The 13,216-nt window shown below is 42.5% G+C and overlaps 1 pseudogene; it reads left to right on the forward strand.

Moving 5' to 3' along the window:
- The first annotated feature begins 6,579 nt into the window (after positions 1 to 6,579).
- LOC144238397 (small ribosomal subunit protein eS12 pseudogene) lies at positions 6,580 to 10,209 on the forward strand (annotated as a pseudogene).
- The last annotated feature ends 3,007 nt before the right edge of the window (positions 10,210 to 13,216 follow it).

Genomic DNA, 13,216 nt, shown 5'->3' on the forward strand with positions numbered 1-13,216 from the left:
CTGCCAGGAATTCTTACTCTCTGTCCCTAATCTCTGTGTCCCTAATCGCTCTCCCATGCTCAATGGTGCCTACTCTCCACCTTTACCTGTTTCCTCAAACCTCTAACACACCCTCCCACACTTCCACCTTCAGCCGATGACCTTGCTTCCTACTTCACTAGAAAAGTTGAATCAACTGCAAGAGAATTTCAACTGACCCCCCCATACCACATTGACTTACCAGCATCTTTACTTACACACTGTGCCTCCCTGCCCAGAATCAGAGGAATTATCTGTGCTCCTACTAAAGTCCCTGTGCACTAGATTGCTGTCCCCCTCACCTACACAAGGACCTTACTTCAGCAATTTGCCACTTCTCTCCTAAATCATCAGTCTTTTATTACTTTTTACTGGCTTATTCCTATAGGTATGTAAATCTTCTCTTGAACTCATTTTCCCTGACTAGTTACCACAAAATTATTTTTACTCCTTTCTGCAGTAAAAATCCTCAAAGAGATATCTATACCACCTCTAAATCCTCTCCTCACATTCTCTCTTAAAACCACCATTATACTCAGCTCTATAATTCTACCTGAACCACTCTTGTCAAGGAAAACCAATGATCTCCATATTGTTTAATCCAATGGTCAGACTCTGGATCCTCATTTTACTGAACTGAGTGACACTATTTGACAGTTGATGACTCTTTCTTCCATGGCATGCTTTTTTTTCATTTCCTTCCCAGACACAACATACTCTTCCCTTTTATTGGTTACTCCCTATCTCCTTTGATGGATGGTTCCTTCTTCTTAATGTGGAGTACCCCAGGGATCAGTCCTTGATTCTCTCCTCTATATTTACTCACTTTCTCGGTGATTTCACTATGACCTGAAACACAAATCTAGATGCAATCACATCCAAACATACTTCCAGTACAAACTCCTCTACTGAATTCCAAATACCCACGGCTTTCTTGACATCTCTACTTGGATGTCTAATAGATACCTGGAAATCAGCATTTCCAAAAGTAAGCTCCTGGTCTCTCTCCCATCCATAAATAGTCATCTGGACTGACAACAACCTTTCCTTGCAGCTTTATAGGCCAAACTTGGAAGTCATCAATAGCTCATTAGCTTTAGCTTCAGAAGATGTTCAGAATCCAACCACTCTGTACCATCTCCACTGCTACCACCCCGGTCCAAACCACCATCACCTCTGTGGATTACTGCAATAGTATCCTGACCAGTTAATCTCCTTCCGCCATTGTCCTCTGAAGTCAATTCTCAACAGGGAGGTCCTGTTGAGGGTGATCATTTTAAAATATAAGTCAGATCCCACCATCACTCCATACCTCGCAGCGATTCCTTGTTCACACAAATCCTCACCATGCCCTCCGGGTTCTTTATAATCAATCCCATCTATCCTCTCTTTAGCTCACCAACCTCCTCTTCTGTGACTCTCTTCACCACACCTCCATTAGCAATGATAGGCCCTTTGCAGTTCCTTTAAAATATCAGGTATAGTCTCATTGTACGGCATGTTTATTTACAGTAACTGCTACTTCCATCTGGAACATTGCTCCCAGATAAGCTGACTTCCTCACCTCCTCTAAGTTTTTGCTCAAATTTTCCCTTCTCACTGAGATACCCAGATCACCTATGACAGCCTGTATTTTCCAAATATGGCCACAACAATTCTCTCATCCTGAAACCTACAGTGCAACCTTTCCACTCCTTCATCAAGACATGGAGTCGATGTCCCTTTCCCTTGCAACCTGGGTGGACCTTTGTGACCCAATCAACAAAGAGAAATGATGTGACCTGAGGACAGGTCATAAAAGCTGATACCTTCTCCAATAAAAGGAACCAGGGCTCCTTATAGAAATGACTGATATTAGGGTATAGGGTAGAGAAAATACAAGTGGTTCTGGAAACATCTATTCCAGAATGTGAGAAAGCATAAATAAAAAAGCTATATAAATAATAATGTTAAGGGTCTCTCACAGAATTAGTGCCCAATATGTGAGATACCTTAGTCTCTGCCTGGCACTTGGTTTTACTGAAACTATTAGATGTCTTCATTCATCTCTGTGTTCTATACTGATGGAGTCCAGTAAATGGTGACGTAAGCAGAATGACCACTGTTGAATTCCTTATTTCTACTGGTGTCCATTTTAAATAAGAGGTGGGTTCTGGAAGGATTTTGAGGAAGCCTGGTGCTCTTTGACCTCAGCCACAATGTTGAGTACACTACAACTGTGAGTACGAAATACTTGTATCCTTTGGAATGCATCTTGGAGAGGGGCCTGAGTGGACCTGGTCCAGATCATACCACTGGTCACTTTGATGCTTGAAAGAGGAATTTTTATTTGCTACATTGCTAGAGTGAAATCTACATTTCTGTGACTCTGAGCCTTTTGTCTCTCCTAAAACAAATATGTCATCAGCTTTAACCATCCCACAAGGTAAAAATTCTACATAGTGGAAAATTCTTGTAATTTTGTCGAGCTGCTTTATGAGAAAAATAAGAAACATTGCTCAGGCTGTCAGAATAATATAAGACAGTTTGTGGGTTTTTTTGCCTTGAGTTTGCGTGGGCAGGAAATTTATTCTTTGCTTGGTACATCTTTGAGCTGCACACAGCTGTGTGAGATCCCAGTTCTTTACAAATTGCTAATAAAGAAGATAATGCCAACATTTGCACTCTTCTGAAAAGTCAACCACTCAAGATTTAAATCATGATTTCTGGATAGAAAATCTTATTCTCTTGAGTCATGTTGCCGTGCTTTTAAATTCACTTCCTAACACTGAAGTGGACTAAAATTAGAAGTTGAGATAAGGCAGAAGCAATGCAACAATTTTCTCATTCATGTAACATGTACTTATGGGTATCTAATCAATGTGTATGCATATAGAACATTTTTTAAATGACAAAATGGATTTGGTCTCCAAATACAAGGATTTATTAAGTTTTGGCCAAAGGAAAAGATACTAATTAATAATTGTTGAGCCCATACTCTGTGCCAAACACTTTGCTATGGCTTAATAACTCTTGTGGTAGAAACATCACTGATTTCATTTCACATGTGAGGACCCTGAAGCTACATACATAAGTAACAAAGTAGGATTTTAACCCCAGACTAATAGATTCCAAAGTCTGCTATTATCATACTACCTCATATAATCCAAATTTTCATCTTGACCAGACATTTTTTTATTCTACTTTTTAAAAATGTTCTCACAAATATTTTCAATTCACTTAAATTCAAGTCAGTTGAAACCACCAAGAAAATGAATATATATACTTCACAGTCATTTATTTTTACATTAATGTGATATTGCAGATGTGTGTGGGAGGTCAAGTCAGATGAGGCACTGAAATGAAGATATCTGGTCATCTGAGGTCATTCCTGCGTTCATTCTCTCACTTTTGTTTTTTCCCCAGCCTCCATCTTTCTCTCCATCCTTCCATCCCATAGTGGAGCTCCTCTCATTTTTTTTTAAGTACCACATGAGGTAGGCACTGGAATAAAGAGATGAAAAGAATTGTACTTCAATCCCAAAGAAATTTCAGGTGCATGGGTAAAGAAAGACATATAAAGTAAGCAATTTAAGTATAATGTACTGCTGTGGAAGGAAGTATGAGGCAGAGGGGGATCTTGGGAAAAGGTGTGCACTTGGAGCAGTCAGAAAAGGGTATTTGAGGTCACCTCTGAAGGAGGGATAGAGATAAATGGAAGACATTCTGCTTAAATAACAAAGTGGGGTTGGACGAGCCTGAACTCCTACATCCGTGACTCACACATCAGTGATCCACACTGTAACCTGAGGCTAACTGCTTTGCTTACCTTTCTTCATTCCAGCCCACATCCAGATGTCAGTTGCCAATGTGTGTCTTTTCCAAGTTCAAGGCAATCTTTACACTCTACCCTTGGGGACTTTTCATTTTTAAAGGCAGACTGGAACATATCCAGGAGATAAAGAAAATCCTAATCCTAGAATATGCCAAGACTCTCCAAATTCATGGGAACACCCATGCCAACAAATGTGGTAGTGGTGGGGAAGGGGAGAACTTTAGAGCTGTGTAGTCATTCTCCAGTGAGGTCCGAGGACAGCCTGACTCTAAACACATAAGGGGCTGCTTACTAAAAATGAAGTGTTCTGGCCCTACATTCCACTGAGGCAAAATCCTTGACCCAGGGATCTTCATTTAAACTCTGTAGGTAGCCTGATGCTCTAAAGCCTTCCTGACCTATAGCATTCTGGATCTTTGGGTGCAATGTTTCCCCAGAGCTAGTATAAGAAGACATTGAAACTGCTCATGGCCACCATGCTTATTCATTTACAAAAGAAAAAAAAGGGGGGCCATGAATCTCATTAGGTACAAAGTATTGTGCTAAGTGCTGTGGCATGACCCTTCCCTCAGGGAGTTTGTATCAGGGAGCAGACACCAAGGCAGAGTCAGGAGTCTAAGGGATCTGTTGGGGGTAATGCCTATCCCTATGATAAGGGGAAAGGAGCTGGACCCAGCAGCCCTTTTGACCAGAGTGCAGGTCTGAGACCACCCTGACCAGCCCATCAGGGCCTCCAGCTCATCTATTTCCTCTAGAGGAGCATCTGGTTGAACAAAGGGGACCGGGCCCCAGTAGCCCTGCCATGCATGCTCACTCACTGACTGGAGCTACTGGGAGATGGTGTGTCCTTGCCTCAAACATTGTGCCAAACCCCAAAGTTGCAGCAGCCGAGGCTGTGGCCTGGCTATATTCCTTGTGACAGTTCTGTCTTGAAGAGACTTTGGGGGGGCACCTCCACAGCCGCCCCAGAGTCTGTTCTCTAAATGGCTAAAGATCCAAGGCTCATCAATGGAGCACCAGGAAGATGAGATGTGGCAATAATGGTGGAGTCGGGCCCATCTCCCCGGAGCCTGCCAGGCTTCAGCTGGAATCCCGGGTGTTTCACTTAGTGCGTAATGTCAGGTAGGTGACCTAACCCTCCATGACTGTCTCCATGTTGGTCAGAGTGGGATGGTATATATAACAAGGCATTTGGGGCTGGCTAATGGCAGTATAGACAACATCTTTCTTGTTTCCTAATAATGCATACATATACACCCCCACACACTCATACACACACACTGCAATCTGCTTCTTCATTTGCATGCAAGTTTCATTTTCTAACAGAGAAGAGAAACCAGAAAACAGAAAAGGCAACCATCAAGTAACAGTACGATGCCTGCTGCTGAGCTGGTCCAGACTGGATTTGCATCTCCTATAATTGGCACGGGGCAGTGGTTTTGTGTGCATGGCTAGATTCATGACATGGTATTTACAGAAAATGGTAACATCCGTAGACCACACTGGGACTGATGAAGTAAGACTGCTCAAGGTTGGTGCTGGGGCTCTCGTCACCCAGTCCCCATCGGGCTGTTCCAGGAGCCAAAGGAATCAATATGCCACGTAATGTGCTGTGGTTGAGAAGCTCTATCACTATCTCATGGATCTCCTCAGGAGAATTTAGGAGCCTCTGGCCACATGGAGAACTGCTAAAGGGCCAACTTGACACTGAGGGAGACAAGGCGTTCTCTCTTTTCATCAAACTTAGAAACGTTTGGGCACCCTGAGGACTAGAATGTTTGGTAGCATCTGCAGATGGAATGTTGGATGTAGCTGTTGTCATTTTCATGGTGTGCAGTGACATCTGTGATGAAGAAAAAGAACAGAATTCATCAAATGAGAAATATATATTTGGTCTTCAACCACAGTCCCTGGCTCACAGCAACAAAAATCCTTGGAATTTCCAGAGTGATAAGAGCAGTAAGAGCATCTTTTGTAATAATATTTGGTCTTTTGTCCTTAATTCATGAAATCACTTCAGACAGTAGAGGTGAAATGAATGTCTTGTTATTCATAAGAAGCCCCTTTCAACCACCTTGGGTTTATGTTAATGAGGTAACTTTTGGAAAGCACCTGGTGGGGGGGGGAGGGTTGGTTACCAAGGCAACCAACCAAGACTAAGGGTTGGAACAATTTCAGCCCCCCTTTGGCACACCCCATCCCCCCCTTGAGGAGGTGAGAAGGGATGAAAATCGAGTTCAATCAACAATGGCCAAAAATTTAATTCATTATGCCAGTGTAATGAGGCCTCCATAAAGACCCAAAGGCCGGGGAGCAGAGAGCTTCAGGATAGGTGAACATGAGGGATTCAGGGAAGTGGCACACCCGGAGAGACCATCGAAGCTCTGTGCCCTCAGCTCATACCTTGCCCATGCGTCTTTTCATCTGGCTAATGATTTGTATCCTTTAGAACCCTTTGCGATAAATCGGTAATATAATGAGTAAATGGGTTTCCTGAGTTCTTTGAGCTGCTCTAACAAATGAATCAAACCCAAGGAGGGGGCACTGAGAACCTCTGACTTACAGCTGGTCGGTCAGTCAGAAGTACAGGTAACAACCTGAGCTTGCAACTGGTGTCTGAAGTGCAGGCTGATCTTGCAGAACTGAGCCCTTTACCTGTGGGATCTGACGCTATCTCTGGGGGTAGAGAGTGTCAGAACTGACTTCCATTGTAGGACGCCTGAGTCTAAGAAGTGCTTGTTGGTGGTATGGGGAAGCCTCCTTCTTCAGAAGTTGACCATCAGAAACTGTTTAATGAGGTACCCCTTGGGAGACACCCAGAAAAATAATTGAGGGTCACATAGAAGGAGTCATTGGAAAGAACTTTTAAGCCAAGAAAGTGAAACCCTGGGTCCCAGGAAAACAACTTCTCAGAGTAGTTGAGAACATGAAACAATGTAAGTCATGCAGAGTCTGGCACACATTAAGTGCTCTGTAAGCAGTAAGTGGGATTATATATATATATATATATATATATATGTGTCAAGTCTTCTATTAGTTAAGTGTCTTTGGCTGTAAGTAACAGAAAATAACTTGAACATGCCTAAACCAACAACCGTGTGCTTGTGTGTGCATGTGTGAATGTGTGTCTGTGGTACTTATACAAAAAAAAATAGAGTTGCCTCACAGGACCTGGGGACAAGAATTTACTTGGCTGTCAAGAGGGACTGGAACCAAACACTGAAACACCATTAAACTCAAACAACTTCAATAAGTGAATGTGTCTACAGACCGACTTGCTCTGCCTCTCAGTCCACTTACTGTGCAAAAATGGCTTCCCTTCCTCCAGTCCAGGTGAAGAATTTCTTTTTTTTTAATAATTTTTTTCCTATTTTTGTTTATTTATTTTTGAGAGAAAGAGAACACGCACAAGCAGGGGAGGGACAGAGAGAGAAGGAGACACAGAACCCGAAGCAGGCTCCAGGCTCTGAGCTGTCAGCACAGAGCCCGATGTGGAGCTTGAACTCATGAACTGTGAGATCATGACCTGAGCTGAAGTCGAAGTCCAACGCTCAACTGACTGAGCCACCCAGATGCCCCTAAAGAATTTCTTAATGCAAACTCCCCCTGAGTATCTGATTGGTCTAATTTTGTTAAGGTGTCAAAATATCCTTCCAAGAAACTTTGGCCTGGAGTGTGGGACCCGATAGCATGAAGAGAGGCCAGTGGGGCCCCTCCTAGGATAGAGGTGAGGAGATGCCCAGTGTCTCTGTAGCTCTGGTCTGATGGACGTCTCGGCAGAGAAAAGAGAATGTGGTCGCTTTAGGATAACTTGAGGAAGGTTTAATAAAGGGACTCTTTACAAAGTCATGACAGGGTGTAGGGAATAGAGCCCAGTAGTACCCAAGCCAGGATGTTTGCACCCCTACACCCACTCAGAAGAGGGGAAGGAAACCCAAAGGCCAAAAGTGGTGTGTAATTCTTGTGTGGGCTGCACCAGTCCAGGATGGCCCTGCAAGAAGGGAGCCTGGGAAATAAATTCCTTCACTACATGCACCTCTTTTCCTTGGGTCTTTTACAGGTGACCCCACTGCCCAAACCAAAAGGTAAGGAAGATCCTCAACACTAGTCTTGGAGGAGAAGAAAGGTGGAGAGTGTGTCTAGCAGGTAGAAGGATGTATCTGGCGTTGACACTTTTTGCAGTATTCAGTGACAGCAAAGAAAATCACTCCAACTAATTTTTTATTAAGTTTTTATGTTTATTTGTTTGTGACAGAGGAAGAGTGACTACAAGCAGGGGAGGGTAGAAAGAGAGGGACACTCAGAATCTGGACACAGGCTCCAGGCTCCGAGCTGTCAGCACAGGTTCCGACGTAGGACTTGAACCAACAAACTGTGAGATCATGACCTGAGCTGAAGTCGGCCGCTTAACCGACTGAGCCACCCAGGCGCCCCACTCTGCCTAATCTTTAATGGCTCCCTTTAGAAAGCAAATCAGTGAGTTTAGAGCACCGCACTATCATCAGGGCCAGACAGCTGTAATTTCCACTTCAATCAAAACAGGCTGTTTGGGCACTATGGTGGCTCAGTCAGTTAAGTGTCCATCTTTTGATTTTGGCATAGGTCGTGATCTTGCGGTTTGTGAGTTCAAGCCCCACATCGGGCTCTGCACTGACAGTGCACCCTGCTTGAGATTCTCTCTCTCTCTCTCTCTCTTTCTGTCCAACACCCCTCTCAAAATAAATAAATAAACAACAACAACAAAAAATAGGCTAACCATTCTACTTACTGCAAACCCCTACCCCTGGCCCCCACCCTTTCACTTCACCCCACTTATCCATCAAAGACCAAATTCAAATCCCACCTACTTTCTAAGGCCTTCCATCTAACACTCTCTCCCTTCTCTGATTCCTTTAAACTTTGTATAGTTTGGCACTGACTCATTCCCTAATTTCCATTATACTTTTTATGCAAACTCATGTTCGTTCATTTCTGTATCCTTATGGAGGCTTGCACAGGTCATTGCCCATAGAAGACACTCAAGAATGTCAGGTAAGTTCTTGAAAGAGGTATGAAGAGTTTGGCAAATCTCATTTTTCTAGGGCGGTGCCCCTTTTAAGATTGCTTAATGGATCCTCTGCATTTGAAACTTGGAAATGCACAGTTCAACAAGTTAGAACATTTGTGGAGGGATTTATGTTTACCTCACAACGCTGGCACAGCTCAGCTGTTGCCTTTGGGTTACTTTTGAAGAACTTTTATTTACATTTTAAATATTGCTGAGAAAGGGTTGGTATTAACTAACAGAAATGAATCACTCTCCGATTTCTTATAAAGAGATGAGAGGTGGGATTAAAATTATTAAAACCCATGTGAACTGCATCTGAAGATGGTTTTAACTTAAAAGTCAAGCCAGCCAAGACAAAACTGAAAGTGAGTATAAAAATATTCTATTTTACACCTTTTAACCTTGGTCCACTAATTCATTTAGGGTCTGGAAACAGCCCAACTTCCCAAGTGGAACATTAGAATCAGACAGTACTTCACCCTTTCCAATCTCATAATCATGACTCACATCTTTATGCTTAGAGACCCTTCCCTGAATGTGTAGTTACTGCTTAAGGCCACCCTGTTAAAATAGAAGCCCTTAACCTTTCTTGTTCACCCTGCCATCCTTCTACCCTGTTCCTTCTGCTTTGAATTAGTTAGAATCGATTATCTATACTCTTTCCTGCTCCCGCAAGCAATCAAGCACCACACCACATTTCTCCCGTCTGCTTCCAAAGTGTTGAATTTTCTTGACCCCAGGGCTCTAGCATCCCCAAGTTGGAACTACTTCATATTGAAACCACAAGTAAGTCAAGTAGGAGTTCAATGATGGGGGTGATATTTGGTACGTTTTGTGAGAAGGATTAAATAAGATGACACACTTTTTCCTGGTCCCCCACCCCGCAAGTCATACTCCGGTGGAAGCCTGGGTGCACTCAAGTTTTGGCTCCAGCCTAAGTCACCTGCCACAGCAGAGGGCGGCATTGCTGCTGGAGGTATAATGGCCATTCATTCTGCTTTCTGAGAAGTGCTGAAGACCACCCTCCTCCACGATGGCCTAGCACGTGCCATTTGCAAAGCTGCCAAATCCTTAGGCAAGCACCAAGCCCATTTCAGCACGTGTGCGTCCAACTGTGATGAGCCTATATTTGTGTCAAGTTGGTGGAGGCCCTTTGTGCTGAACACCAAAGCAAGCTAATTAAGGTCAATGACACCAAAACATTAGGGGAATGGATGGGCCTCTGTCAAACTGACAAAGAGGGAAAACCAGTCGTGTGGTGGCTGAGGATGATGGCAAAGAGTCTCAGGCCAATGATGTCACTGAGGAATACTTCAAATGCAAGAAATGAACAAATAAAAAACTTGGTTCTTGTTCCTCAAATAAATAAATAAAAATGAAAACAAATAAATGATGCACATAACCAGCAGCCCCTGAGGGTACATGGTAAATACAAAATAAACATTAGCTCTGTAGTTCTACAAATAATGAGAAGTATGGCCTCCCTCCCCAGGATTATTCATGGTGGAGGCCAGACAGAAAACTGGCGTGGCAAGCAGTAGGCACTGGGATCACGTAACACCTCCTCTCCATACTTCTGGGCAGGACTGGTTTGGTTGGTGAGTAAGCAAATTTGGAAAAGAACAACCTTGGACTCAGTGAGCTCATGTTCTTTCGCATCACCGGTGATAACATCTAAAAAACAATACTCCCCTCCTACATAGCCCCACAAAAACACTTAGGTATTTTCTCACTGACAGATTTCATCTCTCTCTCAGGGTTCTAGGTTCTTAAACTTTTAAGGTCAACCTTCTGCTACAGTCCTAAACTCTCCATAGGCAGCCCTATGGAGAGGTAAACAGTGCTATAATACACGGAGAGACAGGTTAGCTGGGAGACCACCCTTCTGGCCTTGGTCACCAGTCTTCCTAGAAAAATACCAGACAACTACAGAAGAATCTAATCCTGAATCCCAAGCTTGTAAGACATTTTGTTACTTCTCTTTGAATTCTCCATTCCCCTTCAAGTATACCACTGATCTTCTCTCCCCTCTCCCCAAGCCCTGAAGTCCTGCAGTGAATTATGATACAATAAATACCACCAAACATGCTGCGATAATACTCTTGGCATACACTGTCCCATTCAGTCCTCATATTAACTCAGTGATGTAGGCACTAACATTGTTCCTATTTTACGAGTGAGCTACTGAGATTCAGGGAAGTTAATTGTTTGTCAAATCACTGGCAAATGGTGGAGCCAGAAACTTAAACCCATCTTTGAATTCAAAGCTAATACATTTTTTAAAAAATGTTTACTTCTTTATTTTGATAGAGACAGAGGGAGCATGAGTGGGGTAGGAGCAAAGAGAGGAAGAGAAAGAACCCCAAGCATGCTCTACACTCAGTGCAGAGCTTGACGTGGGATTCGATCTCATGATCAAGAGGCGAAATTGAGAGTCACCCGCTTAACCAATTGAACCACCCAGGCACTCCTCAAAGGTAGTATTTTTGATCTCTGTGCCTGACACTTCCTGGGATCTTCCTCCACCCTAACCTTCATTGTCACCTGGCCGGTTTGGATGATGTTTTTGGCTGTACTCATTTAAGTATATGCTTATGTCTTTTAGTCTATGTTCATATTTAATTCAGTTAAATACTGTACTGGGCTCTGTAACGGACACAAAGAATTCTGCTCTTAGTTTTACTTAAAACCTAACCTATTTTACCCAAGTGAGGTGGGTGTCCATTTGAATCGTAAATCCTGGCCTTATTTCCTTCTCCACACAAAATTAGTGACATGTTAGCAAACACTGGACAAGAGACGTTAATCCCTTGGTTCTGTTGACTACTAACTCCCTGAAAAGCCCACCAGAATAACCTGTTGGTCAAACAAATCTGAGTTCATTGCTTATCACAATAAAGGAGAGTTCCATCTTGAAAAAATTTTAGCACATCTCAGAAGAAGGACTTCAAGGATGAATATTTTTAAGGTTTAGGCAGTCTGCTTTAAGGTGGGATTTAATAAGTCTGTGACATAATAGGCTAAGACTGGTGAATTCAGCAAGGCTTGGGTTTTGAAGTAATTCTCAATAAGTAAACAACACTCTGATTAAAAAATCTGGCTTTCACAAACAATCTATTCTTCAGAAAAATGAATTTTCAGGATGTTCTCAAAACAAATACTTTTCCACTTTATCTACTTGCGCAAGAATGTCCCATAATAGAAGGTTATGCTAAGGTGGCCAGTCCTATTTCATGTAGTTGCAAGCAGCTTTTGCTTAATCCTTTATGTCTCTTATCTGTAAATAGAGATGATTATAACACTTACCTCATAGAGTTATTATGAGGTTTAATGAATTAATGGACGCAAAGGACTTAGAAGGGTGCCTGGCACACAGAAGGTGCTATGTATGTATTTATTATCATCCTTACAACCTAGTACATTTTAATTAGCCTTGCCTTTGCCAGACTGAGGAAGAATTTCAATCTAAATGGATTTTTGAGGATTTTTTCTCTAATAAAGTCAGATTTGTAGCAATGGGAGTCATGCAACAACTCCACATTACTTTGATTTTTAAGTCATTCTGAATAAGCTAAATTCACAAAATGTACTTATATTGCCCTAGCTTCTCTCTCTCTTGAATTCCAGTTGTGTATTTCGTAGTTTCCCAGAGTGTAACTACTCATCTTTCCCACTCTAACCAGACAGAATACAACTGACCCTTGAACAGTGCTGGTTTGAACTCCACGGTCTGCTTATACGCAGATTTTTAAAAATAAATACTGTACAGTTTTGTAAATGTATTTTCTCTTCCTAATGCTTATCTTGTTTTTAGCTTACTTTCTCATAAATGTGGTATATAATACATACCACCTACAAAATATGTGTTCATTTTAGATGTTTATATTGGGAGGGATTCTGGTCAATAGCAGGCTATTAGGAGTTAAATTTGTGGGAGTCAAAGTTATACATGGTTTTTCAACTGTGCAGAGGTGTCAGTGCCCCAAACCCCCATATTGTTCAAGAGTCAACTGAAGGGGCACCTGGGTGGCTCAGTTGGTTAAGCGTCCAACTTCGGCTCAGGTCATGAGTTCGAGCCCCGCGCTGGGCTCTGTGCTGACAGCTTGGAGCCTGGAGCCTGCTTTGGATTCTGTGTCTCCCTCTCTCTCTCTGCCCCTCCCCTGCTCACAGTTTGTGTGTCTCTCTCTCAAAAATAAATAAACATTAAAATTTATTTTTTCTTAAAAAGGGTCAACTGTAATCTATGATTTCTTCTCCATCCTCCAACCCAGGTTACTATCTCAGGTCTCATTCATTCACCAAATAATTCTTGAATAAATTTACATTCCAGGTAAATT

Source organism: Crocuta crocuta, unplaced genomic scaffold (assembly GCF_008692635.1).
Source record: "Crocuta crocuta isolate KB4526 unplaced genomic scaffold, BGI_CrCroc_1.0 scaffold216, whole genome shotgun sequence".
NCBI lineage: Eukaryota > Metazoa > Chordata > Mammalia > Carnivora > Hyaenidae > Crocuta > Crocuta crocuta.